This window comes from Rhea pennata, chromosome Z, assembly GCF_028389875.1.
Source record: "Rhea pennata isolate bPtePen1 chromosome Z, bPtePen1.pri, whole genome shotgun sequence".
NCBI lineage: Eukaryota > Metazoa > Chordata > Aves > Rheiformes > Rheidae > Rhea > Rhea pennata.
In genome coordinates this window covers 45,153,126-45,175,500 of record NC_084702.1, presented here as the reverse complement: position 1 = coordinate 45,175,500, position 22,375 = coordinate 45,153,126, and positions in this window count along the sequence as shown.

Sequence of the window (22,375 nt, the reverse complement as noted above, 5' to 3'; positions counted from 1 at the left end):
ATGGTTCACCCATATATATATTACAAACCATTTACAAATTAGACATTTTGGTTTGTGCTGGCCTTCAATGTATCATACAAGATTTTATGATCGTGAATGATCTTTAAAATATTATTTTAAAAAAGTCTATTCCACTGTGCAACTGAAAAGCGATCCAGATGCAATTTTTATGTCTCTTTTTATGGGACCAGCCATATTTTGAAGAAATGAAATTTTACTAAAAGTTTGTCTGTAAAAAAGAATAGTTATTCGTCGTTTAAAAGTGAACACATTTTAAAACAGAAGATACAAATAAACTTAGGAGTGACACAGAACGTGATGAGTAGCTGTTTTGCTATACTTCATTTTAATTAGTAGTTGTTAGTGTTAATGTTTATTGGATATTAGGGTTAATGTGTATATAACTTATGATTTATTTACATTTAGGTGTAAAAACTCCCTCATTTTTATTTGAAAGGTCTCTTCATGGGTTACATTCTTTGATTTAGGAGCAGTGGGGGAATCTATATGTTTACAATGGGGAAGTCAGCTGAAACTTTTAAAACTAGGGAGAAGAAATATCTCTTTGGAGCAAAGAGAACTGTGCATGAATGAGAACTGAATTTCCAGCAATCTGATACTGTAACTAGTTGTCCAAGTACACATCACCACAGTTGTGGTATGTAGATCAGTGATGGCAGAGCGAAGTATTTTTTTTTTTTCTTAAAACAATATCAGCAATGAGTGATGGCCATCTTTAACCTCACTCTCAAAAAATAACATTCTAATGAAATAACAGAAAGAGTTTGTTTCCCCCAAATTACTTTCTCAGATTTGTACCATATCATTTTGCATCTGAATTATACGCTGAAGATTATCTAGTCTCAAGGGCTATAGATATTTATATATAAAAAAAGTATACTGGAGTAAAATTATGTAGGTGTTTTGGGATAAATGGCATTACATAGTCACTTTAGCCATAATTCGATCTTACTAGGCCCTATATACAATATTCTATACGCAGAAGGTTTTTTAGATTGATATTATTGGCTAGGCTCCAATTGATAATGGAATTATTGACTGTATCTGCTTAAATACAGAACAAATTTCAAGGACATGTTGCCAAAATCATGTTAATTACATGTAGGTTGCAGTAAGAGATTAAGAGATCCTTGGATAAATTGCAGCCAGCTCCTGCAAATGGATAGAAAATGTCAACTACTTCTAACATTTTTTTTTCTGTTAAATACTGTCCTTTGCATGATTTGCTCTTCTAGACTGAAGGCTTTATTTTTAGCATTTAATAAGCGGTGCATTCGCTCTAAAGCAACAAGTTAGAATGATTTTTAGAAGTCATAAACAACAGCATCATGTACAAAACATGATGGCTGAGATATGAATCTAACAATGTTCAGACCTTAAGAAGTTGTGTGGGTTTCTGATACCAATCTTAAAGCTTGTAATGTGGTAGTAAAATGTTTGACTTTTCAGATATGTAATTTTCTTCTCTGCATTTTGTTTCTTTGCTCAGATTTCTGGCTTTTCTGATTTTTCTCTAGTGGAGTTGATACCATTTGTAAGCAGTATTTAAAGTGATTGATTCAGCTAATGGATTTACAGGCCTCCAATATTAGATCAGTCTAGTCCGGAAACAGGACAACATGATATATAAAAGGAGATACATAAGGCCAGGAAAGAAACGGAGCTATTCTTAGATGCCTTGCTGGTGGGCCCCTCTTGGTCTGGGATGACAGTTTTAAGTCTCTGGTAGTGGAAATCTTCTAGAGTCTATCCTACCTCCCATTCCTTCTCTAACTAACTCTACTGTGTCCGTTCTGAGACGCAAAGAGCAGTAGAGCACACTCTAGATGTGGATGAATCCTTACTGCATCCTCTGTTTCATTCTATGGTTGGTGTCATTAATAGATGTCAGTTCCACAGTGCTAGACATTCCCTCTGGAAAAAGGTTTGATGCAGTCACTTGCATAAAGTATGAATTGGCATTGGAAGGATGCAGACCACTGTCCTCTTTGCCTCCAGAATTTCTGTGGCCTTAAGATAGTTTGTCATGAGCAGTTCAGAAGTTAAACACCTCGCATCTGCAAATTGTGCAAAATTATTCACCAGTGTAATTTCACAGCAGAAGTTAATAGGTAGACAGACTACTCACTTGTGTCAACTTCAGTCACAAGGATAGGCTTTGAGAACTGGATTCGGAAGCCCCATGGGTAGTTGCCAGTTCCTTTAGCGATTTTCACTGTTCTTTCACGAACTGCAGGAAAGGGGAAAGGAGATCCTTTTTCTTTGCAAATCAAATTCAATTTAACAAGTGGCAGCTTGTTTATAGAACTTTCTATCCATAGGAACTGACAGTAGTTCATTCCACAAATTGCAGGAGTGGTTTCAGTACCACTTCCTGCTGTTTGGTACTGCCCCTCTGTCAGTCCTTACCTCCCTTACACTGGGATTGACAAAAATCTCATCCATCTCAGGGCAAAGTCAGACAGCTTCAGTGAAGTGTGATTTCATCAGCAGTTTAAGTTAAGCAGCTGGATTTTGTACTGAACTGGCAAAGACATGTTCAAACATTCCACTCCACCGACTGTATTTTGGGAGAGAAAATCACTCCTGCCCTCCGTTAAATGAATGTGTGTCAGAGCTCCAAGTTGCAAATAAAAAATTCGCTCTAAATTCTTGAACGAGTTTAAGTCTATTTCTCCTTTTTATGTTTTTGAAGGTCTCTACCTTTTGGACACCAGTTGCTTCCTTTTTATTCTCTCATTCCTTCCTTGTTCACTCCCCACTCGCACTGCCTCATAGTCCTCTAGTCCAACCCTTTCTCCTGCCTCCCTTCCCTCCATTGAGATCTCCTACCGCAGATGGCTGTACCCATGTGAAGTGTTTTTCAAGTCAGTAGAATTCAACACGTAAATAGATCATCCTCCATATAAAGGAAGATCAGGGTCTAATTTTCTACTTTACATTTCAACTTTTCTCTTTCTCATAACAGCAATAAAGGCTTAGTATTAGTATCATGTCTCAAAAGGTCTGGTTCATTAGTAAATGTTATACTTCTGACAGACTTCAGTGTAAACTCAAATTCTCTTCTCAGAGGGTCTGCTTTTGATCATTTGATTCTTTTACTAGGTTTGTTTAATGGGGGCCAATTTAATATTATTTTATGATAGTTGTTTTATCTTCAAATTGTGTAACATTTGGAAGATAGAAATTGCTTTAAAGGTTACTTTACCAGCAGGCCAATTGACGTCATCTATCTAAAAGAGCATAGCTACTTCAATACCTACTTTAAGTGGTTTGCTGAACTTCTGACTCTCATCTGGGGAGAGAAAGCAATCAAAATGCTCTATAGAATATTCTCATATATTTTAAAGGAGATTTTTCATACCTGAAGATTTATAGAGCACATTTTATTTCCTGCAGTGTGTAGTGAATGATTTATGAGCTCCAGCAAAGAACTATCTCCTGGAAAGCTACAGAGGTGTTTCACTTTGTTCTTAGATCTTCAAAACATGTTAGCTTTCAATAACTTAACATTTGAAAAGCAAAGGAAAGCCCAACAAACAAAAAGACATTCACTGTATCTGTTTGCATGACAGCCAGTTTAAACTGCAAATAAAACAAGAAGACTACTTCATACTCATAGCAAACTTTATGTTTTTCTCTCTGGATCTAGTGTTTGAAAGTTTGATGCGGAGCTGATTTTATGACAATTAAATATGCTTTACATCCACAAATAGTCCTGTATAATGTTGCCGTGCTTGAAGCTATGAAATACATTCCTTTTATGTTTATCGTGCAGCAAGAGATGAGGTTTTATTCTTTTACCAATATAGATTTTTGTTAAGTAATTATGATATTTGTGAGAGAGTAGCTCAACAAGAAATACTTATTCTGGTTTTTAATCTCCTTTACCTTTTTGGATTCCTCTTTTTCTTGTCTTCAGCATAAGTGTCTGGCATCTTTTCCAAAATGTTAATCATTTTTAGCCTCAGAGTGCCCAAATTACATATAGTTTTATGATATTTAATACTTGTAGCTTTAGACTACTTACTTGCCACTGGTCTAGGCCTTTTGCTGAGACATCTGGGACTATTATTGGGAGAGACATCATCTCCTCTGAACACCCAAGAAGCAGAATGAAAGTTTTCTGTATAGAAACCTCTGTCCTCATTTTCAGAATGTAGTCCCAGATCTACTGACCGAGCATCCTCTGAATTCACTACCATGAGGATAAAACAAATAAAAATAATATCAGTAGCCAAAATGAATGAAAATAACAGACCTCAGTCAGTTATCAAGGAAGAAATGCCATGAACGTCTTATGGAAGTGTTCTTATTGTCTCAACTTAGTTCCACAATTTTACTGCTGCTCATAAAGGACAGTCTTCAAAGATGTCAGAATGTAAGATCACCATATTGGGTGCTATTGCATATTGAATGTGAATACCAAGTGAATTCTAAATGCAAATGGTCAAAACAGGAGATGCACCTGTTTAAAAGATGTCTGGCTTTAGGCAATTAATTGTGAAGCCTTCTTATCTGGTCTATTTCATTAGCAAGCTAAACACGTTTTATAGGAATTTAGTATGAGTCCAGTGCATGTGGGAAGACTAAAAGAAGCAGGAAGGTAACTGACATGACTCGAGTAATGATCACTACATTTGTTTGTGTAATCTTAACCCTTCTAGATGCATAGTCTTGTATTTAGTTTTATTAAAAGGAAAGCGAAGAAAGAGTCTTATTTTTGGATATAGAACTTTTCACTTGTCCTCTATAATGCTTTAGGTTGCTGAATATTTGTTTGACCTGGATTTTTGTTCCTTGTGTTATCAGGAGGTTTCATAAAAATGTAATTGCATCCACATATAGTAAATAACCTCAAATCAGTATATTCCTGTTGAGTTGTTCTTGTTAAAATAATATCTTTATAATGTCATGCTGAAAAGTACAGAGTTGCAGCACATGGTATTTCTCTGTTTCTGTGGCAGATTTTTCTTGTTTTCTGTAGATACCCATTAGCAAAGTAAATTAAAAATATGTTATCTTTAATTCTGCTGTTCTGCAGTTCTTGTAAACCCAGAACAGCCTCACTTTTGTGTCTTCTCTTGACACAGATTTTCTATGTGAAAATTACATTGTGGCTACAAAAGTTCTGAAATTCTGAGTTTTTGGAATATAGTGATTATTGTTTTTATTTCCCTGTATAGTATGTTAAATTAGTGATTCTTTTTTTTAAGCAGATTGGATTATATGGACACATCATCCACTGTTCACTCAGTTACAGTACACTATTAATAGTCTATTGACCTATATGTTTTTACAAAAATTTGTATTAAAGTCCTATGAAATAGCAAGACATGTGATAGATAAGCATAAAAAAATGAGTTTTTCATTGTAGGATATGAACTATTGACCAAAGGAAATTAGATCTTCATGCTTTCATTACAATAGTGTATGCACTCTATCACTATGTTCATAATGTATTCTAAGTAACCTATATATACATCCTTCCATAATTATTAGTTTTCATGGCAAAACCTTAATACTAGATTTTCAGATTCTTCATTTATATTAATATACATTCACAATGTCTTGTGTCTTGTAATACATCCACTGGCTCAAACTATATCATCCACATTAACATGGAGACAGTAAAGAACTCTATAATTCCTCTGCTACAGGAAAAATCAGTAATTTTCGGGGTGACAAGGGGCAAGGATAGGAGGGGAGATGGCTGAGTGAGAGGCAGGCTGTAGACAGTAAGTTTGACTGTGGAGAAACAGGCTGTGCAGTGATATGGCAACTCCCTGAGCCATCTGGGAGCTACAACTTGAAAGCTAAAACCAGATAGTGAAAAGCATGGAAAAGTATAAAATGTCAGACAGTACATTAATGGATAGACTGAAAAAATACCTTAGTGTTTTTCGTACCTCAGTATAAAATGTGTAATACAAGTATAACAAAGCCGGGGAAAGGCACTGTTGCTTTATTTATTCTGTATTTGGTGTGACAGTTACGTTGAATGTTCTTAAATTTCAAAATGGAAAAGATAAAAATTAACCTTTCTTTAGTTTTGTTCAGCAAATTACTTCCTGGACACATCTAGCATGTATCCAGTGCAATCCAATTTTCTTTCACTTTGACAGTTTGCTTAACTATATCTATATATATATATACAAATATGCCACATCTACTGATTTCTCCCTTATTATACACACAGTACGAGATGCCATGATTAACTGTATTAAAAATCACTAATAACTAGATACGACGGAACCGTCATACTTAAAGCACGTCTTAACTAACTAGCATGAATTTATAAATGAAGAAAACCTAGACTAATACCAAGCAATTCAGTACAGCACAGTGTTTTGACAATTAGACTACTGAATTTTTTAAATTACTGTAGAGCTCAAAGTGCACTGATTAGGCAGAAACACAGAAAGAAATACTGGCAGTCTGGCATTAGGGAGTTAGGCCAAGACATTTCTTGAATGTCTCATCAGCTGTCCTCTTCTCGAGCTTTTTGGCACAAATGTAAAGTCTAGCATCTTATGAGTGTCAGGGATGAGCTGCGCTTAGGTTCTTTTTGGCTGCTGGAATCAAGCACCTGAACAGTGACTGCTCTCAAGTATGGATGAAAGTTTGCAAACACTGGGGAACAGGCTAGCAGCCAAAGAGAAAGGGTCAGAAAGGGTGTTTTACCAAGTCTCAGGCCTGTAGCATGCTGTCCAAAATTATTAGGAGCACCCCTCTTCCCCCTGCCTTTCCCCACCTTTTCCTCCCCCCTTCTTCCTCCCCTTTTCCCCTCTTCCCCACCTTTTTCCCTGCTTTTCTCCCTTTTCCCTTTTTTTCTTGTGTTCAAAAGCAATTACTCTTGAATTCAATTAACATTTTATCTTGCTGTATATATCTCCTGGTAGGTTTGAGCTCTTGTGATTTGTAATGGTAACTTTCAAATCTTTTTGTGGTGGACTTGAATGGTGCTTAGGGACAAAGACTGTAAGCTGCTGCCAACAAACATTTTTTTTTTTTTTTTTTTTTTGGTTTGTGTATCAAATCAGTCAGTCATCTCTGCTGTTTTGTTAATGGGCATTAAAAACTTGGAGAGTGGCTCATTTGCCTGAGCATAGGTTACAAGGATCATATTAGGTGTATTAGGGGATCCTGCTTGCCCTACAGGTACTGCTTTGAAAGGACACAGATATCCTGTAGGTCATGTGCGATATCTGAAAGTCCCATGTGAATACCTCAGAACCTTAATGGCATCCCAACTGGCAATGGACACCTATGTTTATGCAATGAATCGAGCCCCTACTGATTGTAGGAATTATCTTTCCAGTGCAGAGATGGAACTTATTCACAGTTTATGTTGTATTAGACCTACAGTGGAGATACCAATCTCATAGCTGTCACTCTTACACAAGTTTGCACTTAACTTCCTTCAAAAAGGTTATCCATCTATAGACAAAACTTCCCTCACAAAGAATAGACATTCTAGTCCAAAGTATCCCTGTAAGAAAGGGAACTATGTGTTTGCAGTATCAGTAATATTTCTGTTTGCTTACAAAAGGATAAAAAAAAATCACCTGTATAGTCTACTACTTATATTAGTTATAATAGGAAACCAGGAGACAAAGGCAATAATGTTAAGTGAGAAGTACAACACATGTTCTTTCCTAGACTGTAGGTCCTAGACAGGCCCTTCGTGGGGACTCCAGCTGCATGAAGTGTAAATTCATTAAGTAGTTCATCTTTAAAATTCCTTCCCATGAGATTTCAAGCTGCTGAGTTTGGTATAGTCTCAAACATGTGGCAAGGTGACAGATTTCTTAATGAGACAGTTACAGGAATAACTGTTCCAGTAACTGGAGGGATAATGAAGGACAACCTGGGCAGCAAACCTGAAGATAAAGGTTGAGGGAGGTATCTTAGTGAGGAGGAATGAACTCCCAGCTTCCCACAGCTCTGATTTAAGCAAAGTAGGCAAGGAGACTGTGACATTTTTGCTGCACCTATAAAACTGCTGCCACGAGCAATTACCTAACTGTCTATGTTTAGAGTTTGTCCAATGCTTAACTGTGTATGGACCAGGATGGTACAATCTACATTTTATCTGTCAGATTGTTTGTTCTGTTGTATGGAGGAGAAAAAAGGAACCTAAATCCCATGCTGAGGAATGGTTAAGTTGGATAAAGTATCATTGCTCAGAGTAATGATTAAGAGACTGAGGTTATGAACTGAAGACCAATTTCCATGGCTGATAATCCTAGCAGGGTGTCAGTCACATAAAGGAAAAAGAAGACAATTGTCAGACTAGTGTACTCACTTGATCCCTCGGTGATTGTGCTGTTTATGGAGCTGCCTCCAGCTGAACTGCATTTTTTGCTGTCTTTGAACTGTTTCCGTCTCCTGGCCCATTGGTCTATTGCTTCTTCCTGGGAGCTATCACTGGCTCTGGTGTCTTTCAGCAAGGGTAGCTTTCTGGTCTTATTCATTTCTGATTTCAAGTCTAAATTACAATCAGATGTTGTTTGTGAGAAATATGTGTGAGACATAATTTTCAGAATATGTTCAGGCAATTAGACTGCTTTAAATTTCCACATTGTAAATATGAGTAGCCTGCTTGCAAACACAGAAATGAAAATACCAACTAATACTAAAAATATACAGCTTATAAATGTTTTCAGAAGAATTGAATTCTTCATGCAGAAAAGAGTGCATCTCTTGGTTCAGCAGCACCCTTGTCCTCTCTGTCTCATTTTAGCCTTACTGAGATCACTGTCCCTGATGTATCATTGAGCCTCTTTTCTAAGACAACTGATTATTGGTGAGAGTCAGGAAACTGATTTCTTGAAATAAATACCTTTTACATGAGTCCTTGCCCCTCTGACTATAATTAAGTTCTCACATCATCGACAGACTTTTATATTGCCGTGACTTCTCTTTCCAATCCTGTTGATGAAAGTTTTGCTATATCTTTTCCCCTCTGTTCTAAATGCTCTCTCCTTGTAGCAAATTGCCATGTTTGTCTTCCAGGATCATTCAGTTACTGAGCGCAGGAAGCCCTGCACAGCCCGTTGTGCTCAAAGTCTTGGCTAATGAGGTTGGTATGCCAACATTCTAAGTGGACTCTGATTCACATTAATCACTTTTAAAACTTTAAATGCTCATTTTTTTCTGGATGCACACATTTACTTATTTAAGGTGGGATCTCCACAGAAATAAATGCATGCAAAATTTAGATTCACCCATGGACTAAAAGAAGGCCAAAGTTATGGGTTCAAGATGACACAAACCTGAGGTAATAGTTAAGAGACAACACACACATCGGAAAATATTAGCCAAGGGGAAATGGAAAAAGAGGGGTACAAAATCAAGAAAAAACAAATAATCATTCCTTGCTTTTGTGAACTAAGTGCACTTCTGTGCAGTGTGTTTAACCAGTGAGGTCTAATAATGCAAGTCAAGGTTTCTTGAGCATGCCTGAGATAGGCAGAGCAGAATAGCAATACAAAAATGGCCTGCTGCAGCAAGGGAGGAAAGCATTGTTTACAAAACTATGCTAGAATCAAAATAGTTTTTTTCTACTCCTTAGTTGTTTCCTTGTCAAGGTTTCCAAGTTTTTTAACCTCACTCCTAAGCCACTATTCCTGGAATAAGTGGAAGCTGGAAAATTTTTCCCTTATTCTGAAGGCTTCCTTCAATGTCTTCTTTTTATACCTTTGTTCTAAAGAGATTTCATTTAATTAATTTTCTGTTTATTTGTGCGTAGTATACATACATCAGTAGCTAGCTATATAGTCAATAACAGACTTTTGGTAGTTTTGAGATTCCTGCTGGTGAACAGGTGAACTCGGAGAACATATCGGTATTTTCTGTAGACACTGTGAATGAAAAAGATTATTAAAAACTTTCCAGTGTTTTTTTCAAATTACTAAGATTTTAAGAAGTATTTTCCCCATGATAAAAAAAAGTGTGTATTTTCAAACAATGTGAAACTCCTAGTCTCCAAACCTGCTAGACACATTCTTTTCTGGAACTGAATATGGTAGGTTGCATTTCGGCTGGCTGGTATCTTCTGAGGCAGTTAATTCATATAGTTTCAGCTGAAGCCAAAGATCTTGAAAACTGCTCTCTAACATGACATGCCATAACATATGCAGATAGTTACATCTGCTTGTGTTAAAAGAAATAGTCAAAATTGTATTATTCTCTGGTAGATAATAATGCAAAATTATATATCTTTAGAACTTGACATAGAAGGATTTCTTTGGGACTGTAGCTTCCCCTGTGGTCCCCCAAAGGCCAAGATCTTATTTTGGTCCCCCTTCAATATCTGCAAAATATGCGGATGCTTGTTTGCATGTTATTAACTGCTTTGCTTGACTGACATATATTTAGAATGCAAAGTTGGATTTGAACCCATATGATATTACAGGAAAAAACTGCAGACCATTTTGCATGCATACATTTGGGCTTATGCATAGTGAAGGAATAGTGAGCTCATTTTACCAAAAAAAGAGAGATGAAAATGTGGCACCAAAGATCCATAAACTAGCTCTTATAAAATTCACTCAAGCAATTTTTACTGCAAGTACTTAATATTTAAAGATAGTATTTCCATACTACTGCAAATTTTTACAGATTTTTATGTTATCAGATTTATTTTGTGGCCTCTAGAGACTTATATTGCATGTATTGCATGCACTGAATTATGTTTACATTCTTGTAAGTGTAGTTGGCTCTATAGCCTTTTATTTCTATTGTCCTGAGAGTCTTATGTAACTAGCTCTACCAAGTCAGTAATTTTATTAAAAGACACTATGAAACTGTCTTCTATTTAACTTTGCACAGATGAACTTGTTTTGGAAACATTGAATTCCATTTTTTCTTAAATGCCAAAATATCTTCACAGCCTTCCAAAAGCCTCTAAAAATGTATTTTTAAGTTAAATTTCATCTGTGTGTGTGTGTCTATTTTTCTGTACTTTAATTCATAGTAAAAAATAGAAACAAAATTTTAATCTGACATTGACACTGAAATAGAAAATTTTAGACATCCTATCTAAAATGCTAGCTTCACAGAGGTAAATAACAAACTTCTTGCTGTTGTTTGATGCTTACATATTGTGTACATGTTAAAAGAATATTGTGAATGAGGATGATCTGAATTACATTTGCATATAATTTTATTTTTTTAAAAAAATGAAGTTAAAAGATTTGGAATAATATTTTAAAAATACAGACTAAAGATTTACAAATGTGTATGTATATATTCATATGTATAGGTAAAGTCAAAAGCTTCTATTGTAGTGTACAGTGTCCTAGTATGCTTTCACATTTTTATGATCTAAAACACTTCTCTTAAGTGAACCAGTAATGGACATGAGTGGACAGATTACAGAAGGGAAGACAAGAAATTTTGTAACAGATTAATACTCCACGTAAAACAAAACAAAACAAAACTTTGTCATATGCAGTTTTCTCATCTATACAAAAAGAAGAGAAAGGAAGGTTAAATGATCTTCTGTGGTCATTCTGTGTCCCATAGAAAGCTCAGAATTAGGATGAGATGTTCTTAGAATTCAGTATTTGCTTAGGTCACATGGATTCCAGAAAGAGATTTATTTGATTTCTAAATGCTGACTAGAGCTCTGAGAATGTCACAGGACAATCATAGCAAAACAAAACAAAACAAAAACCCCCATGTTTTGGTGTTTGCTCCTCTCACTTAGATGTATCAGGTGGGCTGACTTTTTAATCTAAAAAACCCACTTCTTGAGCAAAGCTGTACTAAAATTTTCTTTCATTTTTATTAAATCTTACTTTACTCTGCAAGACAGCTCCTATGATCCTCAACAGAACTATATTACATGACCAAACAGCTAAGCATACCAATATGATCTCTTTGTAAAGTAATAGTACACTTTCCTTTTCCCAAATAGATTTCAATAATGAATTAAGCAACTACACAGAAGATGCATACGTGATATTAACTCCAGAAGTTTTAGAGCACCTACCTTTCTGACTAATTTGTTTTATTGTTGATGTGGGGATATCTGTGTTCTGATGAAAACCTTCCTTCCTTTCGGTCTTTTTCTCAGTTTCATCAGAGTTTGATTTGGATAACTGATGTAGCTGATGTGCTTCAGGCTCTCTTCTTAAGGTATCGTCAGATAATTGTTGGCTGCAAAGGTTCTCATTTTTTTCCTTCATATATGAATGTTCTGTGACAATCTGCTTCTTTTCTGTGTATGCTGAAGAAGTAGATAATGTGGCAGCCTGTGCTGAATCATTATGGCAATTAACTTCATCAAGGATGTTCCCGGATATGTCCTGTATCTCAGACAAGCTTTCTAATTCATTTTCCGTGTCAAGCTCCTCAGGATCCAACAGCAATGGTGACAGCAAGGATATTTTTTGTATACTACAGGGAAGTTTAGGCTCCTTTCTTACTGCAGGGCCAAAGGAATCAGGTATCAACTTGTTGTCACCTTGGATGATAAGTCTTTGTTCTAGCTCTCCAGTTATTACAGTCATTACTGATCCTCTCCTTTTCTTTGTTACTGAAAGCTCTGCAGGGGATAGCTGAACGTTTGGCTGTAAAGCTGAATGTTGGTTTGGGACACATTTGGTAGCTACATCATTGGAACGTTCCTTGTCACTAATAAACTCACCTGATGGGCTTCTAGAAGGTGAAGAGACCTCTATCACCGGGGCTTTGTTCTGCAAATCTGCATGCTTTTCTAGATGATTGTACTCTGGTGTCCCTTCATCTGAAATACTTCTGGTAGACTCTGCATCTTCTTCTCTTATGGCTAGGTTTCTCAGAGGCTCCACATGTTTATTTTCTTGTTTCTCACTTACAGTGTCGCTGGAATAAAGAGTCTTTATTAATGTTTCTTCTGCTTCTTCAGTTTGTCCTGTATAGTTTGCATACTCATTCAGTAAACAAGTATCATCTAGACTTTCAGATGGATAAATGCTAATATTATGGTCAAATGAGGTGAAAGCATACTGATATGAAGACTTAAGACTTCTCAAACTTCTCAGTGATGAGGTGAAGTCAGGACACTTACAAAGTTCTGTATCGCTAGTATGAGTGTTTGAGTTCTTCCTGTAAACATCTCCTGGTTTGGCCTCCTTAGATAATATTTTTAAGGATAAGGATGGCAATGAATAAAAGCCAGAATCCCTTCTAGCATGAACTGGTGAGAGTACATCAAGGGTAGTATCTGGGAAAGACTTTCTTCTTGCTGCTTTCTGTCCAGTGTCACTGCCATTGTCACTGATACTTCTTTCTTGACCTGTTCCACTGCTCTTATTGATGAGTGCCTTATCAAAATTTGGCTTATTCAAGATATTACTATCTAGAATATTTCTATTATTCATTTTTGAGAAAATTGCTTTATCTTTTGAAAAATATTCCTTTTCAGTGATGTGGTCTTTATACTCCCTTTTGTTATGTTTACAGAAATAATTTTCTTCTTCCCAAATTTTCAAGGCTGCAGAGAGGCTATCAGAGTCTCTTTCATTATCAGAGTACAAAGACACCCCCTCTGAAATAGTGTCCAGATGCATTTTGTCATAGTCAGCAAACTCTTCAGGTGGAGGGAGAAGTGCGTACCCATCCAGGAATGTATAGTCATCTGTTTCTTGAAGTTTAAAATGAGATTCACAATCAGTATCGCAAGGTGCCTCTGCTACAGAATAATCTGTTTCACTCCAATACATATCTTCATGGTCACCGTTGCAGGTTTTGCTGTGCACCTGTTCACCAGGTTTGATGCTAACCATTAGATTTTTCTTTCTATTGGAATATTTCACTTTAATTTCTTTTCCTTCAATATTCATTTTCAAGGAGGCATCCTTGTTACTGGCAGTTTGGATTTTATGTTTAGAGGATACCTTATATTTCTCATTGTCATCTACTGAATGGTTAGTTGAAGGACACTGGTACTTAGGACATTTTGAATACTGGCTTTTCTGGTATCGTCTTTCATGACAGCATTTACTGTTCTTTGAACTTTTCCTTTTTTTGACTACAAGGTTTGTTCCCATACCGAACAAGGAAAGGTTCTTAATTTCAATTTTCATATTAAATGAACCATATTTTACTTCTGCAGTAATTTTTCCAGTATCCAAGCTAACGGACTTTGCAGAGTCTGGTTTGCCCCACAGTGCAGTTTTTCTTGTTGATGAGCCCTCTGACTCACCAAAAGTTACTGTAGCTAGGATTTCATTTTGCTGAGGAGAGAACAGTTGAGGAGGGCAGTTCTTTTCCTTCTTTACTTCTTTTTCACTGTCTGATATATTATCAAGGTCTCTATCTTCAGATGCATCTGAGCTACTCTGATTCTTATTTTCATGACCTTTTCCATTTTCTTCAGAACCTTTTACATCTGATGGCTCAGAGAAGTGAGCCAGCTCCTCATCTACTTTATTTTCGAGGCTTTCTAGATTTTGCTGGCATTTACAAGTGGGTGGCAATTGTTCATCTAATTTAAGGGTGGGGGGAAAGAAAAAAAACATTTTTTCCTGTGATTTGGTAGGCAGTATCATAACTGTATGGTTATTTTTGAGACTTTTCACAGAAAATGTCTATTTTAGCTCTAAAGTATAGCATATTTTCCACCATTTCATTCCAGTGTTCATTTATTTCTTTTGACATAATTATTTAATAAAAGTAAGACAAGGCCAAATAGGGTAGTCCATGGTGACTCATTCTAATTACAGGAACTCACAACAATTACAAGAAATTGATATATCACATTTCTTTTTTTCTCAGAAAGTTTTATAGTAGTGAGATGATACAGGATTTAATTTGCATTTAGAAAGATCTACCCTTTTTACTTCCATTTTTCCTCTGAGTATTTACTTCTTTCCTGTGAACACACTGGAACAATCAATATTCTATTGCATGTTTATAATCTGGGGTAGATTACATGGAACTTGACTTTTTTTATAATCCTTTTACAGATGAGCAAACAAAGGGATTAATGAATATTGTCACAATCACGCAGCAAATCAGTGGCAGCATTCCCAGGAGGAATGAGCCACAGTTCCCTGTTCTAAGCGTAGGACAACACTGTTTCCTGGGGGAAGCTGTACTAGGCAAGATTACATGGCATTTATACAGCACATGAAAATCTGCCTGGCTCGAGCTTTTTTTAGAGTAGGTCATGTGCATCAGAGGATAATAGTTTACAGTGACATCTACCTAAGTAGGATTAGATCAAGCTATTATACTTTAATAACATTAATAAATTTACAGTGAGAATGATGTAAACTTGAAGTTTTAAACATCAGCATCTTTGGAAAGACTCTTGGAAGTAAGTAGGATAGTAGCTCAACAAAAATAAGTAGTCTCATCAGGACAGTACCAATATGCAACCACACTTGAGTGTGTAAATATTTCCAATTTAAGAAACAGCTTTGGGCACAAAAATGGATTTCTGTCTCGGTGAATGACTGGAGAGTAAACACCTATGATTCTGATGTTTCTGCTTCAAATTAAATATTTCGGTAAACTTACTTACATTCTCTGGAATCAGAGCTCTTTCTGCCCTTGCAGCTTTTTCTTCTTTTTCTACTCATTTCTAAAACCTGAGGGCATCTGGGCTCTACTTTTCTGTATGGGAGAGAAAACATTTGATTGTGAGAAAGATTCTCTGTGATAATTTTGCTCTGTTTCTCCAACTTCCCTTTGAAGTCTGTGGGAGGTTTTGACCATGACTGACTTTACCAGCCTATGATTCTGATTTTTAGACATTACTATTTTGTGTTAAGCATTCATTTCTAATTCAATATCTAATTTATATACATATTGAAAACAATGATTTTGCCATATGGTCAAAAATAAGGAGTAAGACTTAAGGAGGTGACCAGCATGAGCTAAGCTTTTTTGTCTGTGATGAAGACTAGTTGTTTCCTTTGTTAATTTTCATATTTATATATTACTGATTTAAATTCTAGATGCAAGGATGTTGTCACTGATATCTTTTAAAATAATTTTCAAACATTGTAAAGAACCTTTATAGTCCAAATACTTTTGTTGTCCCTACTACATTTCCAAATGTTAAGTTATACTTTCTGCTCTAAGAATTATCATTTCAGAAAAGGGTGTGGTGCCAGCTCTTCCTTTGCACATATATTTTCTATGTACATTTTCGTTGCATTCTCTTTGTTCAGTCTCGCTTTGTTGGTTCTACAACTCATATATGCTGAGTTTAACTGAATTAGGACTCTCCTTACCTTCAGTCTTAGTCACATGAATAGTCCCATTGCCTTGAGTAATGATTAGCTGCAGGTATCAGGCTTGCACTGTAAGATCCTTAATTAGGGACACTTCTGTCCACTGCTGGACATTTTCTGGGAGAAGCTGAGTGTTCACTAGTCCAGTTACCTTAAACAAGAACAAAGGCACTCAGCCACTGCAAAAAGCCAGCATCACTGACAGTGCTGTATGTGATATGGTAGTCTTATTACAAACAGCAGTGCTTGGGTTAGCTCACAATAAGCAATTCCGTAACTAAATTTTGAGTGAAGGATCACTTCCCACCATAGCACTGAATCTGTCTCAAATATGTTTATTTTCACTGTGAACAGCATCCCTAATAGCGTTTCTTTCAGGATGATGTGGGTGATGACAAGCTTTGTGATAATATGGACAACAACATATTTTCTTTTTTCTAACATATGCTTCTGAGCTCATGCTGTTAGGCAGGAATAGCTGCATTCAAATCTTACTTGAAAGAAAGAACTGAAAACACAGGAATAATTTTATTTATTTCATTTTCATATTATTTACATAATGGAGATTTTATTTGAAAACATCTGTTTTCTTAAGTTTTCTGAATAAGCATGTTCAGTGAACCTGTATTGTAATGATGGGGCACTGGCAGAAAAGCTTTTTTACAAAAAGTAAGGAAAAATATGGAGGAAGTTTTTAATGTGTAATGACACAAGAAATGTTGAGTCAGAATGGTATGGTGACAAAATACATTTGTAAAATGTTTAATGTTCTTTCAAGATAATATTGTCTTTTTAGGTAGTAAATTTATTTTCTGTAATTTCTTCATTTTATGTAGTAGAATGCATAGCTCTAAATATTTTCAGCAACAGCTCACTGACTGTCATCTCCCCATTAAATCTCATACCTAAAATATTTCACCTTTCTCAGACTGTACAAGAACAATGTCTTAGAACGCTTAACCAATCATTTCTGAATTAAAAGCCTTACTGCCTTCCCTTCTGTGTTTCAACCATATCAACCCTTTCTGATACATTTCCTCCTTTTGGATACAGCATTTGACTTTTTGGCTCCAAATCTGCATACCAAATGTTGTTGTCATTGCCTTCCATTGTGTGTTTTCTTTGTTTTGACTTTACTCCTCTGTCAAGTTTTCAATTATGTTTGGTCTTATATTCTCACTAAGTTTTCTCCTCCTATTAAATTATTCATAAAGCTTGACTTTTCCTTGTGAATTCTTCCTTTTGCTCTCCTTACTGATTGTATTTTGCAGCCTGTTACCTGTGTTGGTGTTTATACATGGTAGCAGATAACCCACAGATAAATAGGCCTCAATCATTTAAGTGAATTATCTTCCTGAATTATCTTCCATTTTCCCTTTTCTCTGCAAAAGTGCTCCAGATCTCTTTGTCAAGCTACCACTTACTTCAATAATTTCTGAACACCCATTTCTGTAGTGCTTTTGCCAAATAATGTATTTTATGCCAAACATGCAAGGAAAGAGGTGCATTATCAACAATACCTGTCTTAGTGGTGTTTCTTATTCTCCCTCTCAGCTGGTATATATCATACTTTCATTTTTTATCATTTCCTCTATATGTTTTCCAGAGAACAAAAACAGGTCAAAATGTCTTTGAAAAATATTTAGAATATTTATTCATTCTGCAGAATTAAAAAAAAAAAAAAAAAAAAAAGCAGCAACCATTTATATATGGAGGAGTAACAGGACCCTAAAGCATTTCACAAAATTAATACATGAATTATGTGGCTGTAGAGAATCAGCTTCCATTCAGATGCAACTTAGTAGTTACCTGACAGTACCTAATTAGATATGAGAATAGTACATTCAAATTAAATACTTGGAAAAGCATGGATAAATGAAATTACTCAGCAACTGGTATTATACTAAGATCCAGTGATTAAACATTTTATTTTGTGAAATGTGCTGCAGAATTTTTAATAACCACATCAAATCAGGATCTTGCTTTTTCAGCTCATCAAAAGATGAGCAAACACTAGTCAATACTATTTCTACTACATTTCTGATTCTCAGGAAAGATTATTGTCTAAGCAACTAAGAACATCACTTGTGCCATGAGGGAGCACATCCAGGAAATTCAGACTCCGTGGAATTAAGATTCTGCATTATTTTGGATTCTTATGTAAGCAACAGGTGATACTAGACAAGTAGTATGAAATAGGTTTTGACTAATTTTTTTAGAGGAATAGCTGGTATACCACTCTGGCTATTATTACATTTAAAAGACCTTCTTGCACACAGATTGCTTTTAGCTATAGTTTTTAAAAAGGCTAATAAGGTAGCAGTTAGTCAACTATTCTCAAGATTATTTTTATTGAGAATACAAATGCCAGCAAATGCACACAAAAAATATAGTTCAGCTTGCATAGGTTTGTACATGCATGTGTATTTCTGGTTTTCTAGGCAAAGAAGTCAAGGTATAGGTCTAGGTTTCAATACTTAGCTTCTGCCAAAACCATTTGTAAATTCATTTTCTTATAAAGCTAAATTAAAGCTTCTGCCTACTTACTAAGCTAATATTGCTTTCTGTTTAATTATTCTGGGTTCTTTTCCACAACAAGAATAAATAATATATTATTAAGGCTAGACATTAATTTCATATTTTGAAGATGTTTCATTTCTACATTAAAGTAGTTCATTTCTGCCCTCATTTAAAAATATGTAGTTTTCTATATGCAAAAGAAAAGGAGAAACAAGCAGCCTCTGTGCTGTAAATGACCCATAAACAAACCAAATGATGACTTTAACATAAATTCTGTATAATGAATACTTCAAATTACTGATCACATTTTTCAGTGATATCACTTCAATATAATGGATTTTCTTGTATTTATTATGTGTGTTTAAAATAAATTTTTTACAACTGCCCTAGACAGCTTAGTTTATTGTGCATTATGTCTCTGTTATGTTAGATAAAATAATTTTGTCCTTACTAAAATTTTCCTCCTGAATTACCATGGATGTCTCAACTGTTGGATTGTTCCTATTCCTGTTCAGAGGCTAAAGGAAAAACAGCCAATGTGAACAGGAGCTGGATCAGTCTTTTTCCTGTCAGTGAGTTTGTCATATTGGCATTATATCTTGCACTCAGTCACTTCTCATTTGTTTTTGTTTTGGCACATAAATCATGCTTTGCCAGTATGGACCACAAGAACAGGTAGGTGAAGTGCACTTCAGATGTGATATGGCAAATGAACACAAAATTAGTAGAAATCTCACTGTAACACACTGTTATTTCCAATAATGGAGAAACCTGTGCAGTAGTTGTATATTGTCATAATTAATTTTCTTTGGAAGAGAGTTAGCTAGTTATTTGAGAGCATCTTTGTGGCTACAGAATTTAAATTGAGAAAAATCTTTCATTTCTTATAAAGTGCAGTAAGGAAAAAAAAAAAAAAAAAATCCTAGCTCTAGCTTCCAGGTTCTGATTTCCATTCTCTATAATGGGGAAACTTAGAATACATTCTACCTTATTTTATGACTATGCAGTTTCCAAGGTTGCTTTCTGGAGGAAAGCAATTTATGTTGCATAGAACAAGAGTTATTTGGGCAAAGGATAACAAAATGGTGTGTTGTTTAATATTTCATAGACTTATTTTTAGTTCAGTGTAGATGGGCTAAGAAAATGTTTGTTTCTTCACTAAACTGGGAGGGAGAGATTCAGTGGTAGAACGTTTCTCTCCTTAAAAAGGAATTGGAAAACTACTTTTCTTGGAGTAATTTAGTATGCAGGATGAAGACCTTCCCCCCCCCCCCCAGCTGTCCAAGCTTAAGTGCAGCAAATTGAGTTTGTAAGCTTCTCTACTCAATGGTATGTAAAATTATTTCTTTACTAATGTATCTTATCCCTGTAGTCTTACCATAGCATTCCTCACCTTCCACATCTGAAGTATCTTGGCAGATAAAGACAATGCAAATAACAAATCGCAGTTTGTTTAGCTAGGCTTTCAGTTCTTAAAATATGTATTACTACATTTGAAGTCTTCACCTGTTCGTAAATAAGATGACAGATACAGTTTTAGGAACCAAAAGTCCATCTTAAACATCCCTATATAGGAAACCATTATTCATACTTATTCACAAATCTATATACTCAAGTATAATTTGAATTCTTTAATTGAATTTACTATGTAAAAACAATACAAATTCTGTTTTTTATAAAAGCTATGATGACCTACAGCAATTAAGTATCTATCTGTAAAATACTACCTGATACTTAGGGATGCTATTTAAAATAAAAAGATATTTATACTTACTGTTACTATGAGTCAAGAGTCATTTTTCTCAGATACTCACTTGCTATTATGTCGTCTGTGAATAGTTTGGTTTTCTAAGCTAATGAAGGATGGGCTGGCCACCTTGCTATGGCCTAATAGGATAACAAGTTCAATTTTTTTTTCCTTTGCACTTATCCACTTCTGCACTGTCAACCCCAGTCAGGAACAATGGGCCGCATACACATATCCTTCCAATTGCTGAAGCAAAAAAGTACTACCGGTTATTTAACTCCTAACAGCTAAAGCAAATGAGAAAAATAATGATTAACTCAACTTACCTGGGCAAATGCTTTACAAAATGTCAGTTTTGTCTGCAAAGTCTAAGTTAATAAGATTGCATACATGAAAAGTAAAGATAAAAGATGGAGCAACACTATTCACAGCCTTGCTCCACTTCTTTTTCTATTTCTGTCCTTTAAGCTCAGAATCTGATTAGTATATTTAATTCCATGAAGCATCGTGACTGGTCTACCTTTAATCGGCCTACTGACATCCTCTCTTTTTTTCTTCACATGTTGCAGAATTCAAGACAGTCTTTACTAATTTAACTATATTCCTACACAAAGCACAACATAAAATGTTCATGATATGCTATCCACATCGGAATGGTTTTATTTTTCATAAATTTACATATACGCAATATGAAAAATAGGATACAAAAATATGCTTATAGGAAATACTTCAGGACCTATGAAAATTTTGTCAAAATCTCTTGCCAGTATTTTAACATGAGCTTACAGTTTGGTCAGTAATATGAACTTTTTGCATGTTTACAATCTTGTTTTGTCCACTTGTTTATATTATTTTTTATATTATCTGTAAGTTCCTATCTTATAGTTTCAAAGACAGATAAAATACTTAAATTTTACAAATTATATACTGAAAAAAGTTAATAACCCTTAGTGGGAAGGCAAACTGGGAAAAAAGGCATTTTCAAAATTTTCTTCCTTGTACATCTGCATGTGGTAACAGTACTCTTTCTTTGCTCTGGTATTTTAGCAGAAACAAGGGAGTAATTAGTGAGGCAACATTCTAGTATCTCCTGAACAAAACCCCTCTTATTTTCAGTGGTTCAAGGGATGGTGTCTTTTTAAAGTAGTACATTAGCTTAAGAGCAAGAAGTAGTCTGCTTCAAAAGGTGCAGTCTTTTGGATGAGGCATACAACTCAAATCTTATGGAGGTGTTGTCCTAACCATATTCCAGTTTGATTCACTATACTCTGTTAATTTCCTTGATAAATCTAATTTGGCACTTTTCTAAATTGCTCTAGTTGTTAAGTATCTACAGCATTTGGCTCTTCAGTTAATATTTCATGTGTAATCTGCAAATAATAACTATCATTCAGAAAATTTCCATGCTATAGAATAGATATTTTCAAACTAAAATGCTATCCAACTACCTACAAGTCCAATTAAGATAATAAAGAGCCAAGAGAAGTTTCACTTTAAGAGATTAAAATAATGAAATTTGTTCTTCTTAAAGAAGACACATTTGTCATCTTTTGCTGAATAGTTCACCTGTTGGGAAGGAAAGAAAGGATCGGTATAAACTTATCGTTGAATTTTAAAAGGATATTTGATTTAGCATTTCTAAATGTAAATATATTAAAAATCATTATATATAATACAAGAAGTTGTTAGAATTGAAAGATCATTAAAATATTATTTTCAAACTCAGAGATTATTAAAACATTATTTTCTTCTTCAACATATCATTTCTTTTGCTTTCTTCTATAAAATGATATTTTAAAATTATTTCTTATTAGTATTGCAATTATTCTGTTATATAGATTAAAAAATTGTT